This window comes from Myiozetetes cayanensis, unplaced genomic scaffold (genome assembly GCF_022539395.1).
Source record: "Myiozetetes cayanensis isolate MyiCay16 unplaced genomic scaffold, myiCay2020 scf5-8, whole genome shotgun sequence".
NCBI lineage: Eukaryota > Metazoa > Chordata > Aves > Passeriformes > Tyrannidae > Myiozetetes > Myiozetetes cayanensis.
The window spans coordinates 89,386,521-89,403,695 of record NW_026087742.1 but is presented as its reverse complement, the minus strand read 5'-3'; the positions used below and the strand labels follow the sequence as shown (position 1 = coordinate 89,403,695).

The 17,175-nt window shown below is 39.8% G+C and overlaps 1 protein-coding gene across 1 annotated transcript in view; it reads left to right on the top strand.

The window, feature by feature from the left end:
* ST6GAL2 (ST6 beta-galactoside alpha-2,6-sialyltransferase 2) overlaps positions 1-17,175 on the top strand; it is a 174,694-nt gene that overhangs the window by 37,407 nt on the left and 120,112 nt on the right. The gene's annotated exons all lie outside the window — the stretch shown is intronic.

Below are 17,175 nucleotides of genomic sequence, written 5' to 3'. Positions count from 1 at the left end.
AGCCAGTTTAACAGAACATTTACACGTTGCATTTCTGGAGGAAGAATTTCAGGTTGTTGGAACTGAGGTTTCTCTGAGTTATGGGAGGATTCCTTCTGATTGCTGTATGTTGAAGATTTGAAATTTGGCACCCAAAGACTGTAATTTTCTTTATGAATATTAATTCTGTTTTTACAGTCCTCAGTCTGTGTTACTTACAGAGGACAGTTTTGCTTTATTTTACTCCTTAAACCTTTTTCCTGTCCAGCTGGAAAAAGTACTAGTTGGATAACTAGTCTGAAACAAGATTTTCTTTTCCTTTTTTACAAGAAGATAAAGGGTCATATATGTTTCCTAAGCACTCTCTGGTCTTACTTAAGTCTACAGATTCTAGAATAGGCCTGTAATGGAACAACGGTTTAGTAGCAAATTCCATATGGTGTCTGTACAAGTGAAGAATATATTTACATGTCTTTATTTCAGCTATTATCCCAAACAGCAAAAGGGATACCAAATCTCTGTACTAATGGGTAACTCTCAAAGAGTCTTTTATAGCAGGATTGTCTTGGCAGAGGAAAGGTCACGTTTATGGGCTTTGACAAAGAGTTCTTGAGAGTCTCTTTTTTCTCTCAAAAGCCTGGATTTTTCTTTCATCTTGTATCACTGTTCAAATACAGTGAAGATCATTGCTGTTCTGAAGAAAATCCTGAATAGATGTATCCAAATGGAATAGTTATCATTCATTCAATTTCATGACACAGCAAGTTCTGCAAACCAGAGAGGCTGATAAACTCATTGTGCACAGCTAGCCAGGAACTGAAATTGCTGTTTCTTTGGAAATGCTGACAATTCAAGGAGGAAAATGCAATTCATAAGAACAAGACACTAAAAAATGTGGCTTCTGCTCTAAAATGAAAGTAACATGAAAGTGTACTTGTGGAATCAAAGAGTTTTAATTTGGTAGTGTTCAGAGGTTTCTATTTTACTTAAATACTTCTACACGTTCTGTTCCAGTTCCTTATTTGATGAAAACTTCAAGTGTAAACAAAAGCATGAACAGATGAATGGTACTAAAATGAAAATCTAAACACATAATATGCAACACACACAAAATAAATACTCCGTATAAACACATAAATACATATTTATATATACTTTTCCAGTCATTGTGCTTTCTGAAACACTATCTTCAAACTGCCACCAATGCCACCATATTTTTAATATTACCATAGAATCATAGAATCAAAGAATGCTTTGGGTTGGAAATGACCTTAAAGATCATCTTGTTTCAACTCCCTTGCCACTAGACAAAGTCTAGCTCCCACTAGACAAAGTTGTTCATAGCCTCATCCAAACCTGGACTTAAACAACTCTAAGGATTGGGAATTCACAACTTACCTGGGCAACTTTTTCCAGTGCCTTACCACCCTCACAGTAGAGAATTTCTTCATTATATCCAATCTAAATCTACCTCCTTTTAGTTTAAAATTGTTACCATCATAAAAACATCCATACCCATTTCTCTTGCAGGTCCCCTCTATGTACTGGAAAGTGCTATAAAGTGTTCCTGGAGCCTTCTTTCCTCCAGGCAAAACAAAGTCATTTCATTCAGCCTGTCTTCATAGGAGAGGTGCTCTAATCATCTTCATGGCCTTCCTTTGCTCAGCTCTGACAGGTCTATGTCTTTCCTGTGCTGAGGAACCTAGAGCTGGACACAGTACTCCAGGTGGGGCCTCACCAAGAGCAACATAGAAACACAGAATCACAGAATCAAAGACTCATAGAACCACAGAATGGGTCACGTTGGAAGGGACCACAGTGAGTCATCTGGTCCAACCTCCCTGCTCAAGCAGGGTCATCCTAAAGTGCAGTTCACAGACCAGTCTCCAGACGGTTCTGAAATATCTCCACTGGAGGGGACCCCAAAACCTCTCTGGGCAACCTGTTCCAGTGCTCAGTCCCCTGCACACTAAAGAAGTTCTTCCCCATATTCAGGTGGGACTTCCTGTGATTCAGTTTCTGCCTGTTGCCTCTTGTCCTATTGCTTGGCACCATGGAGAAGGGTCTGGTTGCATTCTCTTGGCACCTTCCCTTCAAGTACTTGAGGAGGTCCCCTCTCAGCCATCTCTTCTCGAGGCTGAACAGGCCCAGCTCCCTCAGCCTTTTCCTCATAAGAGAGATGCTCCAGTCCCCTCATCATCTTTGTCACCACTGCTGAACCTGCTCCAGGATCTCCATGTCTCTCTTGTCCTGAGGAGCCCAGAACTGGACACAGCACTCCAGACGTGGCCTCACAGGGCTCAGTAGAGGGGCAGGTTTGTCTCCCTTGACCTTCTGGCACTGGTCTTCCTGATTCATCCCCAGGTACCACTGGTCTTCTTGGCCAAAAGGGCACGCTGCAGGCTTGTGGACAGCTTGTTGTCCACCAGGATCCCCAGGTCCTTCTCCACATATCTGCTTTCCAGCATGTCAGCCCCCAGCCTGTGCATAAGGTTATTCCTCCCCAGGTGCAGGACCCTGCATTTGCCTTTGCTGAATTTCAGACAGTTCTTTTCTGCCCATCTCTCCAACGTATTGAGGTCCTTCTGAAGGGCTGTGGGGCACTTTGGCATATTGGCCGCTCCTCCTGGCTTTATGTCATCAAAGCAACTCTCTCAGCCTTCTGGCAGTGCTTTTTTTTGATGCAGCCCCTGATGTGGTTGGCTTTCTGGGCTGCAAGAGCACATTGTTGGGTCATATTCAGTTTTTCATCTGCCAGTATCCCCAAATCCTTCTCCACAGGGGCATACCACTGGGTATGAATAAATAGTTTGAAAACTGTGATAAAAGGATTTTGGACTCTGAGACTAGATGGTTTAGCACAGTGCAGGGGCACTGCTCTTTTCCTCCTTAACTGAAAAACAATATGCAAACAAACAGCCTTTGGTTTCAAAGTACACTTTCTGACCTACACCAAAACTGTTCCTACAGCTTTACCAACAGCACAGACAATCAAGAGACAGTACTTTTGTCCTGTGCTTCAACTTTATTTAGTTTGCTCGTACAGATGTGGTTATAGACATTCTTCCAGGAAAGAAAGTCCCAAATATCCTTCCTGAGGTTTTCATTTTGGAAGGAACAAAGGTCTTTCATCAGAAAAGCTGGATAATAAATAGCTTAAATCCATGAAGAAGAGATATGTAGAAGGCCAGTGAAGCCTCAAGGCCTGATGTGAGCTCATCCACATGACTCAGGAAAAATATTAATGAAATTCTTGGGATTGATTTTACAATGAAGACATGTGAGATAGCCACAAACGGCACTCAACCAGAGATCCAGAATTAGAGTCCCAGCCAAAACACCAGAAAGAAAAAAATAGCTTTCAGACTACCTGCATATTCATCAGTCTTCCGGACTTTAAGTCAATTTCTGTAAAATTTACTCCTTCAGCAATGTTTAATCATGGAGCAGTGTCTTTTCAGAGTATAAGGGTATGTATTAAAGCTACTGGATCAGGTTTTTAGCTGCATTGTAATAATATATACAGCAATTTTGTAACATACCCATTATCACACATATACAGCACTCAGCTGATGATTATGTATGCCTCCCACTGCTGCTGTCAATCAGTTATGACAAGTGTCCTTGCTTTAGTGTTCCAGTTTATAGTGTAACAACCTTAATGCAAATTCTCCTGTTAAGTTGACGATGGTAGGGGAGAACTCACCAGCTGTATCTCATCTGATGGAAACTCTTTTAACAATGCTACCCTGACATTATCAAAACCTGTGCAATTTTTAAAAAGCAGTAGCCTTTTTTATTTTTTAAACCAGAGAAGAACTGATGAAAAAGCATGGGCACTACTGAGGTGCCAGATGTGTGTAGAGGTGCTAGCAGACTAGATTTTCTTTTAAAAAACCATATAGGAGCTCAAGTAACCTGAATGTGCTTTGAGGATTGGTTTATACAGTAGAGCTCATAAAGTATTCAGTGGCAGATCAGATTCACCCTTACTATAATTTGCATGGAGATCAGTCCATGAATAACTTCTTTTAACACAGCATTATGACCAAAAGAGCACGTGTAGAAATATTGCTCTTCGTTTCTACATCATCTTTTCTTTCACTTGCATTCACACCTGGATTTCCTTATCCCTTGCACCAGCATGTCTCTGGGTTTGGTCCAGTCATGAGGCTGTCCACAGTGGATATACAGCAGTGACAGAGTTTTGTCAGATTTTATTTTTCCCAGATAGTCAGGGGCTAACACCAAACTATTTGTCCATATGTAGAAACTGATGTGGAAACTACGGCTTGCCCAGCTGGCAAACAGGGCAGATAAGAGTGTGGGATTGGGACAGAATATGAAAATATTGTTGGTATGTATTTTTATGGTAAAAGATATTTTCTTACACAGAAAGCAGATGTGAAACAAGTAGCTAGTGTAAGTAAAGGGATAGAATGAAAAGAAAAAGGAATCAAACAGCAATAAGGAAGAGTAAGAAATGGGTCTGTGATCATATTTCAGTGATATTTTGTATTCTCTTAAATAAATGTTATTGTGCAATGCTAAATTCAAATTCATTCATCTCCTTTCCTCATTTAAGGCATTTAAGATCCCAAGTTGAGAGCATACTTACTTTTAGTTCTACATACCGCCTAATGTACTTTAGCCACTCAAAAAGATGATCTTTTCTTCCTCTCATGACTATATGGATTAGTCAGTGCCTGAAGTTACAGGTGGGAGGAACATTGCCAATGTTCCTGTGTATCAGTCTGAGACTGGAGAACATATGCTGTGCAGTATTTTGCTTTTTCATTTTGAAGCAGAGGGCATTCAGCACTTTAGGGAAGGAGCTACTTTGTAAAAACATTAGTGGGTCACATATATTCTAAATTCATCCACACCCATGTTGTTCTTGCTGGCATTAAGGATCCCCCTTAAGAGAATGCCCTTATGTGTTTAGTAAGGTGTAACTATACTTCTGATATTTCTGTTTCTTTGATATTTACTGTTCTTTCAAAAATAGTTTTTAAATACAGTGGTTTGATTTTTTGTATCAATCATTACTGCATTGTGACCCTGCTGAAACAGAAAGCTGCTCCAGTGGAGTCAGAGAATTGAAGGTTACCTGCTGGAATAGCGTTGCTTCCCAGGGTTTGGAGAGGATCCAGGCTGGTGGTGCACGCACCAAACCACACAAGTACCTGCACAGAACTAATGCACCAGACACAGGGGATTTCTAGCTCAGAGTGCGAGTAAAGACAGTTGGAAATGTGGAAAAATGGAGAATGTAGCTGAGAGAGAGAGAGGCCTTCCCAGCAGTCTACTAAACTCTCAGAGATACATTGAGAACTCTACAGAAGAAACATGTCTCCCACAGGTTCAGCTTATAAACAACAGGTTAGGCAGGAGGATTGATGGGTATAAAAGAGCATTAGTTAGCCAGACCATTAGGCTTAATCTTGAACATAAAATTGTTCCAAGAGTTTGTCTGAATCTTCTTCTGGTTTAGCCTGAACCTATCTCCTTGGAGGTGGCAATGGGATGAGGGGAGGAGAGAGGAGGAAAAAATCTACTTTGATTTTAAAATTTCTGATCATTGTCAACAACTGCTTAAATGTCTGAAAGACTAATTGTCATCACAGTTTGAAATGTGTACCCTGCTTGAGTTCTGAGTTTGTTAACTTCAGCTTCCAGTCTTTGGCTGCTGTTACTCCACTTTCTTTTAGATTGCAATCAAGTCTTCTTTAACCTTCTCTTTGAGAAGTGAAACAGATTTTGCTCCTGTCATGTTTCACTCTACAGGACAATTTCCAATAATTTAATCATGCTGGCTCTCTTCACTACCAACTATTGTTTCTGCCTTTGAACTGCAAGTATTGCAACCACCCACAATGTACAACAAGCCATTTCCCCGCTATAGTTCAAAACAGCAGTAAAAAACCCTCTCTGCTTCCACTCCACATCCCTCAGTTTACAGAGTCTTCAGACTAAATCACCTTTGCTTCCTGCATTTTTCTGAGATCTCACATTCGCCTGGTAGCCAAACAAATCTTTTCTTGAGCCTCTATCCCCAGCAGAGAAGCCTGTATCCACTCTTTGAAAGGTATTTAATTTAATGTTTTGTCTTATATGTACCAGTTTCACTTCTGTGGTGATTAGAGAGATACTGTTACATTTTCCCATCATATCTGGAGACATTTGTTCTGCTTCAATAAGCAGTTATTCTTATGAGCCATGACAAATTCATTTTCTGGGCTCTCTAGGTTCTTTGGGGGAAAAAGGAAGGTCATGGAGACAGTCAAGACTCCCACAGAAACCAAGGGTGGAGCACTTTAATCACATAATGATTTCAACTTTTCAAGCATACATGCTAAAGAGAAGCATTTGTCTGAAAAGTTTTGGGAAAGTGACTGCAAATTCCACATCTCCTTCCTCATCTGCCTGATTCCTCATCCCTGATTCTCTTTTAAGTCACCAGACTCAGAGCTCTGGTCTGTTCCATTAGTGCTGAGACTGGTTAAGCTGTATTCCCTAGGCTATCCTCAGCAAAGGACTATCAAACTAGTATATTGTATGTATATTAGTCAAAACTTTTCACCATTTATATATTTTAGCAATAAAAGAAATTAGTGCTCATTGGCTGCACACTTCTCTTAGGCTATTGGTTAAATAATTCCCTTACCTCTAGTGTTAATTAGTCCAGGTGCTCAATCTTTCTCTTCTTTTGAGTTGGTGGATTTCTTGAGTCAGTGGTCACAATCTCCCTCTGTCAGAATAACCTTTTGCCCAGTCAGAGCTGCACAGTTAATGAGTAGGCTTTCCTTGTGGCCCATAAATTCTGTATTCTTTGTGTCCACTATCAGAGATACATTCTTCTCCTCCAGCTTTGTTAACCTCCCCCTAGGTCTGAGATAACACTTAGACAACAATACCACCTTTATCTGATCTCAAGTTCCTGCTGTGGTGGCTTAATTTACAGTCCAAGTTTCAGGTATCCATAGAGGCATATATGGGGGTGGGGCTTCAGTGGTCATTGGTGGTCACAGATGCCATCTGTCCCATAACTTGGGGTGACTGTTGTCTGACCAGTTATATGTATACAGCAGTAGCTTCTTTACTCAGTTAGCCACAGCGGTAATTTTCGTCTGGATGCATTATCCAGGATATGCTAACCAGATCTGGCCTCCACCAGGCCTGGAGTTTTTGCCATCCTCTCGCTCCCTTCTCTGCTTATCTGAAACAACAAAGTCCTTCTGTGGCCTTAACAATGTTTGAGACTGGCAACTGTGCTCTTTAACTGCTTACAATACGTCCCTTACTGAAGCAAAAACAGGGCCATATTTCAGTAAGAGAGTACCAAAATTGCATTAACCGAAGTTAAGTACCCTGATTTAGCCCATCTGGAGATTTCATCCATAATTACATGTTTGAGTAGTTCCATTTCACTGAAAGTTGGTGTATATTTGTATTTGGTCATGTGGGCATCCAGTACAGTGTATAGATGTGTGTGTGGATGCTGGCATCCAGAAAGTAAGTGGGGTAAAATATGTAACAATCATATGTGGATAGCTGAACTGGCTAAGTAGATTTCCTCCAAACTTATGTTCCCAAATTACTCTATGAGCAAAACCCACAAGTACTAGAAATGTCAGCACAAGATTAATATAGACAAGAGAAAGTTATAAGCTATTGCAAATTAGAGCACTGAGAAAGAGTACCTCTACTAAGAGAGAAGCTGAATTTCACCTGGCTTTGGCACGGAATTTTTGAGGGAGAACTTACCTTTAGAACTAACTTCAAAGATTAGGGAAAAAGAAAAAGAAGAGAAGAGAGTATAAATACAAATGCTGATAATAGTTGAAATCAGCAAGTATGTCAATAATTCAGATTTTATTAATTTTAAAAGTAGAATCTGACCAGGAGACATCTGGAAAGAATGTTTACTAGGAGCCACGTTAGCAAGGAAGACCTTTATTCCTGGATCACATTAAATCAATTAGTGTTATAGTTAACTAGATATTTGTAAATCCAGAGGCAACTTTGGTTCATGGGTAAATGGAGTGCATACCATGAATAAGAGGTTTTCATCCTTATTTTAGGAATTTGAAATACAGCAGAACCACCACATGTATCATGACATTTGTTTTTTATTTCATATACCAACTTCTGAATGCAATCTTTTTCTAAAAAGCCACACTGAATATTAATGCTATATTTAATTATAATCCATGGATCCTAAGCAGTACTGATATTCCTTCACAAGAAATTGCTGTGAAGAACTATTTACTGGTTTGATCATTTTCTGCTTCTCTTATTTATGTTTTGTCAGTCTTGCTCTTGCCAAATTACAGCTTTTGTTATTTTTATTTTGACCATGAATGTATGCTATTAACCCATGACAAGAATGCAGCAGACAAGAGGGGAAATATGTTGTTGTTTTAGCAGCATTTTTAAATAACAAAACAGCCCACTGTGCTACATTGTCCAGTGTTGAGGCATTGTAAAATTGGGGATAGAGCACACTATATTCATATTCTTCTTTTCTTAAATTTGTATGGCATTTGATCCAAAGTGTATAGAAATCTGTGCAAACTGACTTACACTAAATTTTGATTCATGGTCACATTGCTAGTAAAGGTCTAGCCCCAGATCTTCCAGCACTCATGGAGAATGTGATTTGTAGCATATATAAAGAGCAGCCACAATTTAGGACTTCCTGCCCTGTCATCTGACCTGCCGCAGCTAACGATGGAAAAAGACATGGCAAAACAGAGCACTGAATGGTGAACACTGGACACACGATTCTTCTCTGTGGTCTCTGTTTGCATGGTTTGTTCTTCATATGTAAGTCTTATTTATTCACTAATAGTAAATCAGCATTGATATAACACAAACCCTGGAAATACAAAAAAAAAAACCCCAAACCTCTGACTCAGGCTCCAGACATTCTCTCAACCCAATAGTCTGCACAATCTATCCATACTTCCAAGATGAACTGTCAGTTACAGATAGCAGTATTCAGCTGCACATCAGTGATCTTCATCAGCAAAGTGCATTATTCACAACCAAGTGTCTTTTGTGTTTATTGGGAATACACATCCTATCACTCAGTCCTGGAGCTTCTCCTTTTTCCCTTGCCTTTCCATTTTCCCATTACCTTTCCATTTTAACCTTTTGATTAATTGCAGAACAGTCCAGGTATGGTGGCAAACAGAATGAAATCTGGGGATACTGGGGCGGAAAGAGTGGATAGCAACAGTTAAACTCACTCACAGTCTGGCTTTTATCAGTGTCTGTATCAGTGAGATTTTATGAATAACACGTTTGAGAAAGCATACATGGGAATGAGGTTTGCTGAGGTTCTGTACACACTTGAGTTAAGCAAAAATGAAATATCTGAGCCCATGACGGCAGTTATGATTAGAAGAGGTAGGAAGATGTAATATAAGATTACAAATGCCAGGTACATATATGGCATAATAAATAAACATTCTGACTTCCAGCTGGTTTGAAAAGCTAACTTTTACAGGTCATTTAGCATTGTCTTAACATCCTTCAGATTTGCTGTAGTCATTTTTTGCTTTAAGATTTCCCTCAATGTTTTTAGGCATCTCGATATCTCAGTTTAAAGCTTTAGTCAGTATCTAATGTTAAGCAGAATATAATATTTATTACGAAAAGCCCATTGAAAAGAGCTTTTATAAACTATTGGAATTAATAGATTCTTTTGATTAATATTAAATTACATGAGTAATTAATGAGGGCTTCTCTATAAACCAAAACCATGAAATACCAAATTCACAGCATCTGCCCAAGGGTCTACAAACTATGTTGGCTTTTCCATCTTCTGGGCCTGTTCTGTTCCCAGGTCCACATTGGATTCCTTAGTGTGGGCCCCTTTTGAGAGTGGTCCCACAAGAAAAAAGCTGGAAAAATCACCAGAAGAAACCTGGGGGAAAATCTTTGTTATCTTGGCTTTCCCTATTCCTGCTTCATCCTACTGAGGACTCCTAACAAGGTTGAAAGGCCATGGTGAGCATTGCTGCAGTTATCCATAATAAGTCCCCCTCTGTGTGACTAGTTTCCATCTTGGACTCAGGCAATTGATAGAATAGACACCTGCTCATTTCCTCATTTTTTTTTAAACATATATCTGCCTGACCACACCTCTGTGTGTTCTCTAGTCTTCCAAAATCAAGGTAAGACCAGGTTCCATGAAACACCTACCTGATAAGGTCTTGAGATAAATTCTTGTTACAGGGCTGTAAGAAGAGTATATTATGTTTCAGAAATTTTCAACTCTACAATTAACAAACATATTAATAACATATTAATAACACATTAATAAACAAAATATAATTAAAATCTCTCTACTAAAAATTAAAACAACATTACTGTAATACTTAACTCTATTTTTGTGGTTTTACCACAACTATAGCACACATTCCTATAACCTATTTTGTCTGCAGACCTCTCATTTATTTTAAAATTGTTATGGCCGTTCCTCACACGAGGCACCAAAAATGTCATGGTCTGATCTGGCCTCTGCCTCTCTGGGCAGTCTTTGCCTGCATTCTCCCCCCAAAATGGTATGGATTTGCTCTCGGCCAATTTCTCTCACCCCCACACAATTGCTATAGGTTGAGAGAAGGTTAATGCAGACAAAAGAGATCTGATTGGGGAGAATAATATTAGGATTTATTACTAGCAAGATAAAAACTAAAGTACTATATCTACAACAATTCTAATTAGGTAAAAGTATTACGTATTTACAAAAATACCCCTCCTCCCTTTGTATTGGTTCAGAAGGAGAAGTAGTCTCTGTTCCATTTTTTGGAGCTCCAGGTCTTTAAAATAATTTTGGAGCACTCAAAAGTTCTTCTTCTATTATCTCTAGGACGACAACTCCAATTCGTTGCAGCTGGAACTGTTTCTCTTTCTCTCTCTCTTCTATGTCGGCCTCAGGGCTGGGCTTACCCCCTCCTGGGCTAAGAACAGAGGCTGAGGGGTTACCCAGGTCCTGCAGGGTTGTCCATGGACTGCAAGTTTACCATGGATCTTCACCACAGTCACAGGGGATAATGGCTTTTGAGTCCACCCCTGTTTCCTGTGGGGTCCCTTCCCACGGGAGAACAGTCCTTGATAGACCTCTCCGACATGGGTCCATCCGTCAGGCAACAGTTCTTCCATTCTGTGCTGTCCCTCAGGGTCACAAATTCAGCTGCACCAGCACGGATCTCTCACTGAGATCCCAAGCCTACCCGAGCCGTTCTGCTCCAGCGTAGGTCTCTCTCCGTGGGCCACAGGTCTCCAGCAGGACTCTGTTTCATTCTAGGCTTTCTCATGGAGTCACATTTTCCTCAAGCATTCTTCTACTTCAGCATGGGCTCCTTCATGAGCTGCAGAGGGTCGTCCCTGCTCCCCAACAGTTTTTCACAGGCGGCAGGGATTTTAGTTTTCAGTCTTTTCCTTGCTGAAGGGAGAGAGAGCGAGAGGGGAGAGAAGGAGTTCCCCCCCCCTTCCCCCTTTCACAGCTTCTCTCCTCTCTCCTGCAGCTGCCAGCTTTGACCTTGAGTGCTTCATTATCTCTGCCTGGAATTATTTCTGCAGTATTTCTCGTTCAAGTCCTTTCTTTAAAGTTGTTTTTTTTTCTCTACTCTGTTACAAGAGAGAAGGGGGGCTTCAGTGCCACACCTGGAGGGGGGCCTTGGCCCACTTGGGGCCTACCACCTCTCCTACATAGCTACTAATTTCATGTGTGCAACCACCTTTTCTTCCGTTTTCTTAAATATGTAATTGGCAGAGGCGTTAAAACTTTTGATTGACACTTTTTTCCCCGGAAATCCACCTGGAGAAAACCATTTTCAGCTCCAGAGGGGGATGGGGGCAAACCCATGACAGGTTTATTTCTTAAAATTAGTCAATTCCTGTCTAAGAAAAGTCCCTTTTCCTGTGCTCAAACTTGTTAGCATTTAGCAGAGAAGGGAAAAATGCCAGCTAGATACTAATAGCCTTCATTAGCAATTAATTGTAAGTAATAGTTCTGAATCTAAATCATCACCAGAAACTAATGAATTCATCCATGTCATGAATAAAAATGACTAATGAATATTGTCTGTATGTAACTAAAAAATGCAAAGTAACTCAACTTATCAAGCAAAAAAATGAGTACTGTGAAATCCTGGGTCTGACTGTGCTCCCACTGAAGTTAATCAAGAGGCTTCTGATTCTCTTCAAGAAGATGAAGTATGGCAGTATCTTCTGTCACTGAAGAGACATAAGTTTTTATAGCTTTGACCCAGTCTTTTGTAATAGATAAAAGACAAAGAAAGGAGTGTTTATTCAGAGAATACCGACAAAGAACTGAGTTGAGACTATCAAAATTGTCTAAGAGGCTTAGGTGCTGGATTCCAGACACTTGACTAGATATTATTAAAATAGCATTACAGAGACAGAGTGAAACATTCACCTAATCATTAAGCTGTCAATCTTAGGGTACTAATTAAGCTTCACCAGTAAAAGAATAATGCCCATTAGTTGGAAAAGCAAGCACTTATTGTTTGCACCGGTCTTTCTATAGTTGTCATAATTTCAGTTTATTGTTTCTAACTGAAAGATTTTTAAAGACATACCATAATAAAAGCACAGTAGTAGCCATTAGGTTACTAATGTTTGAATACCATGGCACATCTTAAGAGATAGAATCAGGAAGAAAAGATTTTCTACTTCTTAATATTCTAGGAGTTAGCAAAATTGATATCATCTCATTCCTGTTTTGCTATTGATCTGACAGGACTGTGAGAGAAGACACTTGGCCTAGGGAATTAAGATTCTCTCTCTACTTCTGAGGGAGTGAAAATGTCTTTGCTTTCATGTTTCTTTCATTTGTCATTTTATGCTGTGCACATGCAGTTTGTAGGCATGTAAAGACCAGTGGCAAGTCCCTGTTGTGACTTAGCATCACATGCCTGGTCTGTTGTTGTCAAGATACCATAGGAAAGATCACGGCCTTCTAGGGAATAAATTTATAGCTATCCTCACCGCTGTCTAACTACTGTGTTTTGACTGGACCAATCTTGGAGATCATCCTTAAGTTTTATCATTTAGCTTAAAGATAAAGGAATGGAAGAAGTAGCACGAGCGGCATTTTTAAGCAGGATGTCTTGCCTGCAGCTGATCTCATTGTTGCAAAAGTGCTACCAGAACTCTGCTGTACCTTGCCCCAGGACCAACTAGAGCAAATCAGTATAACTCCATTGATCGATAGTGATATGCACTGGCCTCTAAACAGCCCATCTTGTTAATTGAAAACACACAAGATCAACAGTAGTAACTATGGGTTGAAATAGAGGTAGGAATGGGCAGGTGCTGATGCAGTTTCATAATTATGAAACTTAATCCTTTTGCTCTGAATAAACAGTTTTTTCAGACACAATCACTTTTGATTAACATTACATTTTCAGTTCCATCTAAACTTCAGAAGCAGATCCACTCTGAGTTGGTGGAATTCCAGTTCAGCTTTGTTCCCACTTTTTCTTGTCTGTGGCAGGTACCCCAGACTAGATCCTTTCCGAATTCTCTCCTTTAGTTATTGAGATGCTCTGCCTATTCTTGATTTTCATGGGAAATGATCTCTGCCATTGTTACTTCTACCATATCAAAGTCCACGTGGCATTGTGGTATGACATTACAGCACACTGTCTTGATCTGGAGATGTCCTTTTACCAAGGTCAGTCAAAGATTAAGGAAAGCCAAAAGAAGACAGTGAGGACAGGATTTTGTTTTAAGTAAAAGCTCACTACTGCAAAGAGGATATAAATGTGAAATGGTGGAAGCTTTGCAGACAAACTCAGAAAGTTTGTACTGTTGACAAGCATGACATGAAAGAAAACACGGAGGTGGTAATACACCTTCTGCTTTAACTATACAAACACTATGCACTTGGACTACAAATAGTGTGAAACTCTTCTGTCTCTTGTAAAAAAGTAGCTCATAAACTTTCAGTGTTTCAGTCCATCTCACCTCCAGAACTGATCCTCTGGCTGATCTCCTGTTATGCACCACAATCAAGCATCTCTCTGCTTCTCTAGTTGACCTCTTCAATATTTTTCCTTTATTTTTTGCATGGTGGAGTCTGTATGAAGGGAGTAGCTGCTCTGGAATACTGTTGCAGTGTTATTACAGGATCCTGAGCTTCCACAGAGCATGTCCTATCCTCCACAACCCTGCCAGTTAATGCTTCACATATTATTGTCTGCTCTCTGATTTTCACTCCTCTAATTTTTGAGAAGACCTGACCCACATTGCTCTTACAAAAAAAATCCTTCCATATTTTTCTGAAGTTGTGGTACTCTTTTCCCTTGTTTAGCTATGGTTCAAATTCTGAGCTTAACTTTTCATGTGACTTATTAACCTCAGCTTGTTTTGTTTTGTTTTGTTTTGTTTTGTTTTTAATTTCAGTTATTTGTTTGCCTGATATTTTAATAGTCAGCAATTTGTTCTGAAGGAGTTCTAATGTTGGATTTATTGTAAAATGTGTGGTGAGAACAATTAAACACTTTAAAATTGCAAACATACACAATTTTCTACAGATTTTACATCAAGGTACTGTCTGCAATTTTCCTTGGGGGGAAAAAAAAATTCTGCAGCAAGGACACTAGAATTTTGAAGGAGCAAGAGATTTATGAAGGATACAAGACTCTGAAGTAGTCTAACCATTTCCAAATGCTTACTTTATATCTCAAGATAATACATCACTGTGGATTTTTAATCCCATTCTGTGATAGAAATTGTGTATAAAATTCATTTAAAATATGGGTGAAAAAAAAGCCCTGACATCAAAATTAATCTCTACTCTTAATTTTGTATGGGGACTACAGAAGGATTAGATTCCTTTTCATGTACTGTGACTGGTATGAGGTTCAACAAGGCCAGGTACCACATCCTTTACTTGGGTCATAATAACCCCATGGGGTGCTACAGTTTTGGGGATCAGTGACCGAAAAGCTGCCCAGCAGAAAAGGACCTGGGGTGCTGGTTGACAGCCAGCTAAATGAGCCAGTAGTGTGCCAGGGTGGCCAAGAAAGCCAATGCCATCATGGCTTGTATCAGAAATGGTGTGGCCAGCAGGACTGAGGCAGTGACTTTCCCTCTGTACTCAGTATTGGTGAGGCTGCACCTCCAATCTTGTGTTCAGTTTTGGGCCCCTCGCTACAAGAAGGGCATTGAGATGCTGGAGCGTGTCCAGAGAAGGACAACAGAGCTGGTGAAGGGTCTGGAGCATAAGCTCTATGAGGAGCGGCTGAGGAAGCTGGAGTTGTTTCGCCTGGATAAAATGAGGCTCGGGGTGAACCTTATCGCTGCCTCTACAACCACCTGAAAGGAGGTTGGGTTGCACCAGGAGAAGTTTAGATTGGATATTAGGAAAAATTTATTCACCGAAATGGTTGTCAACCACTGGAACAGGCTGCCCAGGAATCATCACCCCTGGAGGTATTTAAAAGATATGTAGATGTGGCACTTGGGGATGTGACACTTGGTTTAATGCTGGATTTTGAAATGCTGTGTTAATGATTTGATTCAATGATCTAGGAGGTCTTTTCCAACCTAAACAATTCTATGATTCTATGTGTTCTTGAAGGACTAAGTTACTTTTTAGTGGGCATTCCAATCACAGGGGTTGTTTTGCATTTCTCTGGGAAAAGCAACATTTTAAAATCTTCACTGTGGCTGTTAGCATGCTGGAGGCATATAAATAACTCATAATATTTTCCTATCCATCTGTAAGTTTTGAAGTGAAGAGACAGACTTAATTTCCTATATGTACCAAGAATAGAAAGTTTGGATGGTTTCTTTTTGCCTTCACAAACTCAACACCTTTTTTGTTTCATACAAAATATGAAAAACTAATTTCACAGAATTAACTTGAAAATCCTTTTCTGAATAATTCATTCTGGAACATCTGGCTGACTCATAGAGGCTTTGCTGCTGCTGCTGCAAGAAACTTCCAAGCCTAAATTGCTCTAAACATATCTGCATTTCCTTTGATTATTTATAGGATGGACAGGTTTCACACTGGTTTGTGCAAAAGTAAAGTAGCTGTGCAAATGAAATTTACTCAGAATGTGCTTAATGTTGTGTGAACTACAAGTTTTCTTCTACTGACAGAGTGATGTTTGCTGTCATTGAACTTAGGGAGGGAGGAATTATTTTGTTCTTATGACTTAAGCTGCTATCCATATTAGGCCATTTGCAAACCCCTTTCTAACATTTACTTGATTTGAAATGTTAATTTCTAGTTGGATACCACACAAGTATTTTGCAATTCTTGTGCAGAAGCAAACTAAATTTATGGTACCAGCTGATTAAGCTGAGAAAATTAAGAGATGTTAAAAGTACAGTTTGATATAATTTGATAAGCAAATCAATTTACCATATGAGGAGGTATCTCCCCAGATCTGCATTCTGAAACTGTGTTATGTAGTCTTTAAAAATGCTTGCACAGAAGCACCCAAAACAGCTTACTGCCTGACATTTGAAATCTCACGCATTTCTTGGTGTCGTCTGTCAGCTGCAAACTGTGTTTGCTGTTCTCTGAGTAGATGCCTCTGCTCCAAATCATACACGACATCCTGCTGCTCATGGCACTGCAGGAGTTACAGTTTCAGCCAATTAAAGCTTTGTCAAGGGAATGAAGTATGAAGGTGACAGTTAATATATATTAACATTGGCTTTTTTACTTCCCTCATGAATTAATTGGTATTAGCTGCAGTATTAGCTTCTAATTATCACATATTTACTATAGCACTGTGGGCTGAAACGTCATGCTCACAGGGGCATAGTTTCTAAACTGGTTTACAAAATGCAGCAGCTCGATAGTGAGTTAAACTGAGCAAGACACTCCCTCTTGAAAATCCAAAATCTTAAAAAGGGCAGACCATGCAAAAAGTCATCTAGAAACCGCAGGGAAGCTGGGCAAGGTAGGGAGCAGGAGAAGTCTCTAGCAATTAGTCAGGAGGTTAAACAACCCATTGGAGGCAGTGGCAGCTGACCCTTCCCACTTGTATGGAGTCAAAAAAATCTGAATCCAGACTGTAACCAGCATATCCTTCCCTTTTGAGTGGCTGTGTCTTCTTCTGAAACACTCACTAGCTGTAACACAAAAAAGAAATTTCCAGCCTGGAAAATAGACACCAGCAAATGTTTTTGTTT